Source organism: Amblyomma mixtum, chromosome 7 (genome assembly GCF_055824585.1).
Source record: "Amblyomma mixtum isolate Tamu chromosome 7, ASM5582458v1, whole genome shotgun sequence".
NCBI classification, from domain to species: Eukaryota; Metazoa; Arthropoda; class Arachnida; order Ixodida; family Ixodidae; genus Amblyomma; species Amblyomma mixtum.
Window position 1 is genome coordinate 17,122,479 of NC_143018.1, and position 11,475 is coordinate 17,133,953.

The following is an 11,475-nucleotide window of genomic DNA, read 5'->3' on the forward strand; positions in this document are numbered from 1 at the left end:
CACCTCTTCATGGGTACGCCCGCAGGTACATGGCGTTCCCCCTGTGTGTCGGCGAGGTCATTCAGCCTTCGTGTATAACAAAGAACTGTATATTTTCGGAGGGTACAGCGATTCGCTGCAGACCTATTTGGCAGATATACACAAGTACGACCCCGTGACGTCGCGTTGGACCGAAGTGAAGCCATGGGGCTCACCACCATCTCAAAGGTACTGGCATGGCTGCTCAGTGATGGGTGAAAGAGTGTTTATCTTCGGCGGCTTTGGGCCGACAACCAACCAGGATGAGGGGCAGGTTCCTGGGGAGCGGATGGCGCTGACCGATCTCCACGTGTTGCACTTGGCACCGACACTGAAGAACCTGTGCTTACTTGCAGTGATTGATGCACGTCTGGATCTACGCCCCTTACCACCTTTCATTAGAGAAAAGGTCTACGCTATAACTTCTCACCCATCGTAGTCGGTGGTAGATGCTGCGTCTGATGCAAACTGAGTGCCTTCGGCGAAGCCAGCTTGGTGGTGCGGTGATGATGCAACTTCGGCGCCGCTACTTGACGCAGTAATAAACTCTTCTTTTATACGCAAAGAGCGCCTTCCTTCTGTGCTCGATTTTCGCGCAAGCAAGAAAGTCGCTAGTATTTTGTTTATATTCATGTCGCCCGGGGCCGCCACTTTTTCTTAAATAACAAAGGGAACAAATTTTCTGAACGAGCAATTATTCACTGAAATGGATTCAACTCCAGCCCGGTGGTTTCTTCAAGCGAGTCGCATTACCGTCACTTCGGCATGAAGCTGGTGTTCAATTCTGGTTTTACCGCGCAGCACCTGCTGGTCATGCTTTTAAAAGCAGATGGTAGATAGAGATATGTGGCGGTAGGCGTCGATTTCAGCTCTTATCCGGACACAACTTGCGTGTTTCGCGATGACTTCAGAAAGCCAAACAGTTATCACTTATTTCTGCTTGTCTGCCCTCACTTTGACGCTGCATTAAATGTTCACTGATTTTATAGCCTGATAATTATGGTCCTATTTTCCCTATGTACATTCTAATTTCGATCTGGTAGCATCCGATCGGTATATACGTCGTGAACCTGAGCAGATAGAATTCGTCAAAGATTGTGTAACTGATCGTATAAGGTTCGGATCGTTTCGAAGGCAAACGACAGCATGCTGCACTGTATTTGAAGCTTCCCGACAGCTTATTTACACTGATTCGAGAGCGCTCCAGTGCACTGCGCACGACAGATACATTCTCGACAAGCCATGCCACGATGGCTGGCGTGAAATGTTCGGAAAATGTCTGTGACGCCAGCTTGAATAGACAAGGCTGCTTTGTGCCATGGCGCTCTTCAGCCACAGATGACCTAGCACCATAAATATTTATCAGAATCGACAGTAAAGGCGAAGATGAGAGATTAAATGTTAGAGCCTACGTGGATGGCCGAATTAGAAACGACGATCAACCGGAGTAAAGGAGACGATGGGGGACTGAAACACTATATGACATGTGAAAATGGAAGCAAGCATGATGGGAAGGTAAAAACATAAACCTGCTTCCTGGCTGCCTAATGGTGATGTTCGCATTTCTTTGTGACCTCAGCAGCCCGTCTATGCAGGTTTTCGCAGACTCTGCGCTTGTGTTCGTAATCTTACGAGCACCGCAAATCTTGTTTGTGCGCTGGGTCTACAGTTCCGTGGTTTCTGAAGCAATCACAGAAGGCGTTTGCTGTCAAGGGATTAAATATTCCCTAGCGCTTCCCGCCACCACATTGCAGGATGAACTAGGCTGTAGTGAAGAAAAATGTGTCTCGGTGACACACACACCTGCGCCACACAGTGCACAGCGCCCTCTCTGCCCTCCTCGTGTCCACCTTTTCGCTCCGCAAGCCTTTTTACGGCCTTTCTCTCTCTCTCTTCTTCGTGTAACCCAAGAAACAGTTGCTACATCGTCTTGCCATCAAACTGTGTCATAGAAGCTATCACACTAAATCCAAGAGAGGCTTGAAAAAAAGAAAAACAACGCTTACGAGATCTGTTCTTTCCTAGTGCTTGCCGTTAGCAGTAATGAAAAACTAACACCCGGCTTCATTTCTGAGAGGACTGATCACCACTGCACGATATGACCTGTGCGGCTGAACCGGGTTCCAGAAGCCGCCACCGGAATGGCTGTCACCATCAAAGGGAAGGTTTACTCGTTCGGCCTGCTCTCCAACGGCCATGAATACAGGAACGAAATCCTACGCAGCCGATTCGGCGTATACATCTTCCACCCCGCAACGTACAGATGGGGTATGCCGCTGACTAAGTTGCACCTCGATGACGATCCCCTTAACTTGGTCGTTCACTGCGTTGCCGCCTACGACCACTGCGCCTACATGTGGGGGATCCTTTCGGACTTAAGGTCGCGGATTGGCGGCATATATACCGGTTCGATACCCTCGCTATGACATGGAGCCGCCCGGAGAATCTGCGGCCAAGTTCCGACACTGAGCATCTTCTCTGCTTGCGTTGTGGGTGAACGGATGTACAGTGTTTGATTTCTTGGACCCGGAATTCTCACATCGTGTATATTAACTTGACCTGCAGAGCCTGACGTGGCATCGCGTTCCGACCAGTGCAGAGGCCCCGGCTAGCCGCTGCTTCCACACGGCGTCCGAGGTCGGAAACCGAATGTATGTTTGGGGTGGCCAGGCGTTCAGCATAAAGATCAACGACCGGTACGATAATTCCTTGCATTATCTGGAAACCACCACATCGATGTGGGTGCACCCAAGAGGGGAAGGTGTGCGCCCCAAAGGTCGCAAACGTCACTGTGCCTTCGTGTATGAAGGGCTGTACATCTTTGGTGGTGCAACGGACAGCTGGGTGCCCACTGTGCAGACATGCATAAGTATGACATCCAGAAGTCCTGTTCGATCGAGGTGACGCCACGTGTGTTGAGCCCGTCTGCTAGGCACTCGGCCGACTGCAGCGTAATGGGAGAAAGGATGTTAGTTTTCCGTGGCAACCATTTGAACAGAGAACAAATCGACGTTTCTGAAGATGAAAACCCGATAACTGACCTGAACGTGTTGCACTAAGCACCTACGCTGCAGAACTTGTGTCTCTCTTCTGTCATCGACGCAGGTCTGGACGTAGGCGGATTACCGGCAGCTATTAGTAACGAGATCAACGCTATCTCTTCTGGCTCATCATAGGCAGCGGACTCGTGCGGCACTTCGAACGAATGGCGCGCCTTCAATGCAGCCACAGACACTGGTGCGGTGACCACAATAGTGATATAAATGCTTCTAGTTGAGTTCGACATTCTTTGTTTCTGAGAAATGGCCTAAAAACTGAGCCACCGCGGCGCGCAAGCAACGGCGTCTTACCGCCTAGGAGCGCCCTGCTCTGCGATCAGCGCTCCGTCCTCGGCAGCCAGTAGAACCGTGACTGTGGTCCGCAGCTCTTTTGCGTATTCAGCGAGACCATCGAACGCTTTGCAGAACGCGGATGTGTCAATAGCGTGATGTGGTTGGCGGGTCGCTGCGGCGTCGTGGGAAACCAACGGGATGACGAACTCGCCACCCCGCAGACCAGCTGCCTCCCAACGACACCTCGTTCGAGTTTGGGGACCAGCGTGCGGTGATTCGCGGTCAACTAACACTGGCAAAACTGCGCTTCGCACATTGAGAGCGCGGTTTCATCGCCAGCGCACGCGTTTAGAGTTGGAGCGCGCGTCTTTCTTGCGTGCCCCGTGGAAAGGCAGGTGCCCCACGGACATTCTACGAGCTACGCAGGCCTCGACTGTGGTAGCGCGTAGCTCGCCGTAGCTCGTAAAATGTGGCAGAGTTTTGACGTGCCTCACCCGAGTAGTCGTGCGAAATCATTTGCTTAGCCTCGTTGACTCATGGTTTTGTTTTGCTCGGTCGTTGGCACCTCTGGCTACAATAAACTTAGGTTAAGTGCCTATGAAGTTAAGCTGGTCTATCTGCTCGCGCCGCAGGTGAAAGTCGAAGACGAGATTGTGCAATGCACAGCGCGAGGTTTTTTGGCAGTTAAACACGAGGAGTGATCGCCTACGGTGATAGCATATAGTGCCCTCGTGCAGTGACCAGAGAAGCTCATTTGTTCTCGCCACCAAGGGTTCGAAACCCAGTCACAGCAATTTTTATTTTATTCATGCAGGGGCTGAGCTATGCTCGGCTTTGCCAAGGTCACCTTCAAGGTCGAATTTAACGCAAACTCGGTGAGCTAGTTATACATACTAAAAAAATTTGCGCAGAAAAAACGAGGACAAAGCAAGACAGACAAGAACGAGCGCTAACTCACAACTGAAGATTTATTCCGAAACACAAGCACATATAAATAGGAAAAACAAAACGAATCATACCAATCTGACATCAAGAACATCACATGTCACCCACTGTGTACCCCAGTGATTTTGCCAAAAATCGGAACTTCCCTTCAGAGAAGCGGACGGAAGTCTGGCCGATGCATTTATCTCCGATGATACGCATATGAAATGCCTCCATGAGTTCCCGCACAAGTTGGTCCCTATGCCTGAACAGAATTGTTGCTTGGTCAAAGAGCGGTTTACACTGCAGCTTCTTATCACCGGCATTACAAGTGCGGCAATATTTTGGGAGGTTGTCAAGGGAATCTCCCCTGAGTAATCTTCGGTGTTCACCTGATCGTTGGTTGACACATCGCCCTATTGGCAGATGTACATCGAACCACAGGATAGCGGCAGCCTAAACACAACTCCCCTGGCACAGGGAACGAACGGGGCTGTGTGCGTGATACTGCACTAATTTTTTCTTCCTTTCCTTCTGCCGCCTCGTTCCTTCCGGCTGCTCACCAGGGAACAGATTGAAGCCAACTTTCTAGGGGCGGAAAACACATCAGGAAAGTTGTAACGTCCGGCTAGGATCTTCAGCCCATGCGCCAACCTGTGCATGTACGGTATAACGGCGACCCTTCGCCGGTCTGTTTCGCGGAGTTTGGGCCTCGAACCTGCGTTGATCCACCTTGACAACCTCCCGCAGGCTTCCACGATTGTTTGCGGAGGGCACCCACTCTGTCTCAGCCTTTCCCACTGAAATGCAACACTTTCGTTCATGACATGTGGGCGCGACTTGAACACGGCCGCCTTAAGACAGGAAGTGACTATCCCATTTTTTACGACTTTGGAGTGGCCAGATGAGTAATCAAGGAAAAATTTCTTGGCCCTGAGATGGTATGCCCAACATACGTGTTTGGGGCCAAAATGCAATGACAGGTCTAGGAAGCTAGTTATACTTCGTGAAGTAATGCTTTCACAATAAAACTTTGACGAACAGAAAAGATGAGACGAAAACGCATTTTTGCGGTAATATTGTAGTCATGTCAGATCTGCTAGCGCAACTTCATGCGCTGATGAAACGTGTGTCCTTAGGTCACATTTCCTCAGGAGTGGTGGCGATACAAGTTGTAACCCGTTTAATTTGTGCAGCCGGCCGCCGCGGTGGCTCAGCGGTTATGGTGCTCGGCTGCTGACCTGAAAGACAAGGGTTCGATCCCAGCCGCGGCGGCCGAATTTCTTTGGAGGCGAAATCCTAGAGGCCCGTGTGCTGTGTGATGTCAGTGCACGTTAAGAACCCCAGGTGGTAGAAATTTCCGGAGCCCTCCACTACGGCGTCTCTCATAGCCTTAGTTGCTTTGGGACGTTAAACACCATGAACCAAACCAAACCTAATTTGTGCAGTCATATCTTAAAAGCAAAGCAGATGCAAGATTCAGTGATCCGGTTCCGCATGCACGATGATTCTATTGACTTTGTCTCTCCGGATATCGGGACTATGCGGCACATTGTACCATGGCACTGAATCTTTCAATTGTTTAATGCGCAGCCCTGTTTTTAAGGCGAGAGAAAAGGAGTCAGTATTTAGTGTAAACATGAGAAAACTAAGAAAAGTTTTCTGAATCGAGATGACACTAGATTCTTTGGATTACAGACTTCACTTCTTGGCTTTCACGGACAAATGTTTGCAGGCGGAAAGTAAATTAGTATAGTGGGATCTAAAAAGTTCAAGGGTTTGACAGAAAGTGTCGAATGTGAGGTGAGAGTTTATGCTAAAGTTGATCTCTTGTACGCAATTTTTCCTGTGTTTTCGAATGTTTGCTACCACTATCGATCGACTGCCCGATGCGATGGGACACTTATTGCATTAGCTTATCCTTCCACCTCCGATAGCACCAAGAATTTAATTAAATATGTGAGTGGTGTTCTTCAATATGTTTCTGTTTTAAAACGTGCCGTTGTCAGTAGGCCAATATTAAAATCAGGGCCAAGAGAACGGCAGGTTTCAAACGTGAAAATAAATGAAGAACACCACTCACGTATTTAATGAATTTGTTGTTGTTATCAGAGGGGGAACGATAAGCTAAAATAAATGTTCCATCGCATTTCACTGTTGTTCCATAATTCTAACAAACACGATGATGAGTAAAATCCTTGCTAGCCACCAGGGGAATGCCTGTGCTCTCAGTTACGAAATATTTCTCCGACATCAAAGATCCTCTGAAAATTCCAAATAAAGCAAAGGGGTGTGAAGGAAGACTTTTGGTTTGAGAGACCTCGTTTTGAAGTCCTGTCTTACAACCCAAGTAAGCTTGTGTTGGTGTTATATACCACTTTCCTAACTGAAATATGCTTGCCCATGGTCAGGGGCTATGATTGTTCGTAGAATTATCTCGAGTATGACTTTTTTTTTCAGTTGATTATCATGGATACCGAATTAGTTTAAGGTGATCTCCTATTCAGAATCCCTTGCGATAGGGCCATTTTGAATTAATTATTCATCCGCTGCCCCGCTCAGAAGTAGGAAACTCGGGCGAGTGTACGGGGAAACTAAGATGTAGAGAAACGATCACCTGATCATAGGTCTCCTGTAGGTAGCTAACAACTGCCTTCTCACTCTCGGGAGCAAACAATAAAAGACTGAAAACGGTCGCTGGCCTGGAATACAAAGGGCAATTCATCGGCTTCGTCTACGATGGCCCTGCAGACGTTGATCGCTACTCAATCTGAGTAGGTCGAAAGGCTGCAAAGACAACGATCACGCAGCTCTCGGAGTTGCAGTATCTGATGACTTCTCCTACGCAGCGGAGGTGACAACGAAGGTGAAGGTGGGTTCGCCTAAAATGGAGGATCGACATGAGCAGGAAGCAACCTTTGTGCCTGGTCCGCTTTAGAAATTTTCAGCTTGATCTGAGAGGGGCGCTGAACATTTGTTTTCGTGCGCAGAAAGATTCTGAAGTGACCCGTGACATCGAAAAGGCTTTTGGTAGAGTCAGGCTTTTGAAAACAACCATGAGATGGCGAAAATATTTGCTTTGAAATACAAGCGTTCAACCACACTGTACCTCGCCTTTCCGTCCGTAGAGCGGAACAACAGGTCTTGCACAAACATTTTTTTTACTGGAACAACTGACCTGAGGACCAAGCAGCCCTTGCGCAGGGAAAAACTTCCTCAGCGTCTGACACTCGCACTGATCCACTGGCTCACAGCAGCAGAATCAGCAGCAGTAATAACTGGAGGTGCTTTTTTTTATGCGGATGATCCTGCGTTGTGCCAGTGGATCAGTGCGCGAGTTCTGCGCTCTGTGGACAGAACAGCAGTCGTCAGTGGGTTGGCGCTGAGGGAGTTTTTCCCACCGGAAGGGCTGCTTTATCCTCACCTATGAGGAAAGGCCGTTGCGCTTGTCTACTGGCATTCGAACTGCGTTTGGCCGAAAGGCACCGCCTTTAGCAGGCTGCGAGTGCGTTCGAAACTGGGCTCGGCCTGCGGGGGCCGCAGCGGGGTTTACGGAGCTTCTCCCAAACGCACACCCCTGAAGAAAGCCGAGCGCCAGGCCGGGGGACGCTTGTACCCATTCTTACCGGTGGGTGTCCGGCGGTGGGTTTCGAACCAACCACCTCCCGCAACCGAAACGGGCGCTCTAACCACTGGGCCACCTGGGCTCCTGACACCCCCCCCCCCCTCCCCTCGACGTACACTCTCGGGAAAGCAAGCTGTCCTATATCGGCAGCTACAGACAGACATTTTCCCGACGCCACAGAACCGACCAGCCACTCACCGCCGACACAACTCCAACTTGTAGCTTATGCGCAGGCTCCCAGACTCCCTGCGACATGGTCTCGGAATGTGTGGTGAGCATCCCCTGACTAACCACCCATCCACCGAGCCTCGTGGGACCACTGGCTGCCCCTCCCCCTGCCCAGCCACCAACTTCTGCTGGCCCGCCGCTAGCGCGAAAATGTAGTCAGCGCTGAGACTTGTGAAATAAAAATTTTACCTTCGAAGCTAAACTCCGCTTTTAATAAAATTTTCACTCTTCCCGGTACAAGTAAAATTTTAATTCCGTCTAATTAAACTTCCACAGCGGCATTTTACGCTCATTTGTTTTTTCCTTCCGTCACTACTCTTATGTATGTTTGTTTGTTTGTTTGCACCCCAGTCACGCTTTGATGTGTTTCTCGTTTCTACTCTTTGTTCATAAAATTACTTTCCGTCGCTCGCTTCTACTCGCTGTACCCATCTCGTCTTCGTCTTCGACGCCGACTATCAGGTCACTATGCAACTATTCTGCGAAATGTGTTCTTTCTTTTATAATTTGCCTTATAGTACAGCGGCTTAGTAAGCAATAGTGCCAAAACGAGGAGTTCCCAGCAGGAAACCTGTTCTGGTAAATTCCATGGTTTGCGACAGAAAGAACGCGGCATTTATTAGACGGGCATTTATTAGACGGAGAAAGTGAATGATAATGAGGACGGCGCCAGCTCATGCCGCGCGCAAGCCGCGCGATCCACGCCCAGAGAACAGCCCTGGAAAGACGCACATGTCCCGTCTGCTATCAATGGGGACCCCGGTGCGAATGCCACCACCGACGGCGAATGGCAGGAGTCGTTCAGCGGAAGGGCGGAACATCCCCGAGGCCGCGAACCACGGGGTGCCGGAGGAGTCCGCGGACGAAACGGAGCTGCGACGAGAGCCGCTACGAAGTGGAGATGAGCCCCGCCGTTCGCCGCAACCTTCCACCCCGGACGGCGTATTCCCTTCTGTCCAGCGGGACGCCGTGAGCATGCCGCGGGCGTGCCTCATCGTCGCCGTCCTGGCGGTGATCGCCGCCACGTGCTACATCGTCGTGTCGCGGCTGATCTTCATCGCACAGTGGCTGAACGCGAACGGCCTCCCCTTCTACAAGAATCACCGAAGTCCGGCCGCCCCCGGAGCCAAGTGGGGAGCCCCGGGGATATAGAAGCCGGGCTTTCGGCACGGTACCGCACCAGGTGCCTTGCAAGGCGGCACCGTTTGGAGCCGCAGGGTCGCAGCCGCCGTCATCGCAATTTTAGGCCTCGTTCCTACGACTGGGACCGCTACGCTGATAAGCGCAGAAGACTCGGTCAATAAATGTTACTATCGTACGCAACAAAGTTGGTACCGGCACGTGATTTACACATCACTACGCGCTTTTGATTTTGAAATGCTGAAGTCCGTTCGAAGAATAACAAGTTAGCAAAGCTTTTTGCAGACTCAGTTTTGCGTCCGCACTGCAGCTCGCCTAGATGAGGCAGCGCACATTTCATATCATATCGCACTAGAAGAGAGCGATTTTGCAATATTAGATAGTCCTGTGTGAGATTGCCTTTGATTCTTTTTCATTTAGTCCTGGTTGTATATATTTCCTTTATCGCGGAATAAACCTTCAGTTGAAAGATAGCGCCTGTATTGCCCTCTTCTCCCTTGTCTTCATTCTTCAGCGCTTGGGCGTGTTCGGCATATCTTTCAGTTTTATTTCCTCGCTTGGTTGCTACAACGCTGTTCTTCGGAGCGTAAAATGCGATAAAACCATTCGTCTACTCACGCTACCTGCCCGTCGAAACGCGATAATAAGGGGTGACGTCCTTAAGAAGGAACAGCCTGGCAGACGACGGCCCCAGCTGAGCGGGCTTTGTGAGCATGCGCTTAGCCTGATCTTATTTCCAACTTCGCTCCGTCATATGGCGCTGACGCTCAGAAAAGTCGCCGCTCGCGCTCGCCAGCTAAATATTTGGGCGCCTGTACTACATCATCGTTTCTGTGGTCGCTGCTGCTGCATCCTTCTAACCGCTTTTCTTCCTTAGTTGCTGTATTTGTGAGTATATATCTTCTATGTAACATTCCGATGTGTGTTCGCTTTTTAACGAGGTGCTCCTGAAGAATGACTGTTTTTCACAAGCTGAGAATGTGATTGTGATTATTGACGTTGTCTTAGACCCGGAATTTTCTTGACCAAGTCAGCTTTTAACGTTTTAGATGGGAAGAGGAAACAATTGGAAATGCCAAACATCTGATGTTATAAGCTACGAGGGGCGAAATATTTTTCCTTATTTGCACAAGAAAAAGGGGCCCAGCAAGGGGGTTCGGACAGAAGTAGGCAGCAAGTTTAGCGGTATAGCCGAAATTAACAAGAATGTTATTCTATTTTTGATGGACATGGTCGACAAGGTAGAACAGTCTGTTCAATATCTGTCCGATCAATGTGATATTTATTTATTAGAGGTAAACAGGTGTCAACTGCGACTGCAGCATTCAAAGAAAGGGCTGAAAAAAAGAGCGGACCGCGCCAATGGGGAAGTTCAGAATATAAGACTAGGTAAAACATGAGGGCACACCGCCTTAAGAGTATGACGCGATAGCGTTAATCGGTCCCTTCAGCCGTTTGTGGTCCTCTGCGTATCACGCAGCAAACGTGGCAATTCTTTACTTTACATTCATAGACCGCTGAGATACGCCACAGCCGCGACAGGCGGCGGTTTCAAACACAGCAACCAGTAGGGCTTGTAGGTGAGAAACTACGGTTATTTTCAGTTTCGCCTACTACAGCGCACCTGGTGAGTGAAGGTGAAATTATGCTTAACATTGAATGATTCCTGCGCACACCCGTACCACGTTATAAGACTGCGGCTGTAGCCGAATGGTCTGAGGAACCGTGATAAGAAACTGCTCTTCATCGCTGGCAGTGGTTTGAATCCCGCTCGGGGATGAAGCTTTTTCTGCTGGATACCGCGTTCATACGAGGGTACGACGCTGCAGTTGGCGTTCCTTCAGACGCTGTGGATGGAAGTGGCGCTGGCGTCTGCATTTGCTGGACATTGTGCGTATGGAAGTTTTCTACAATTTCTCTGATTGCTTTCCTCGAGCAGCTCTCGCAACCAATGAATAATTTTACTGCCACCGCTGCCAGGTTTTTCATGTTATCGCATGACGGTTGCTCTCGCTCTATTTTTTGTTTTATCTTCACTAAAAACTGTGTAAACACAAGTCGTGCTTTTGTCTCTTTGTTTTGCATTTGTTTTGTTTTCAATGTTATTGTATAATCGTGCCTTAATGCCGTATAATAATTTGTCTATTGCACCTGTACGCATGTATTATGTCTTGTTGTTAGCCACCACTGTATGCCGCCAATTGTTAA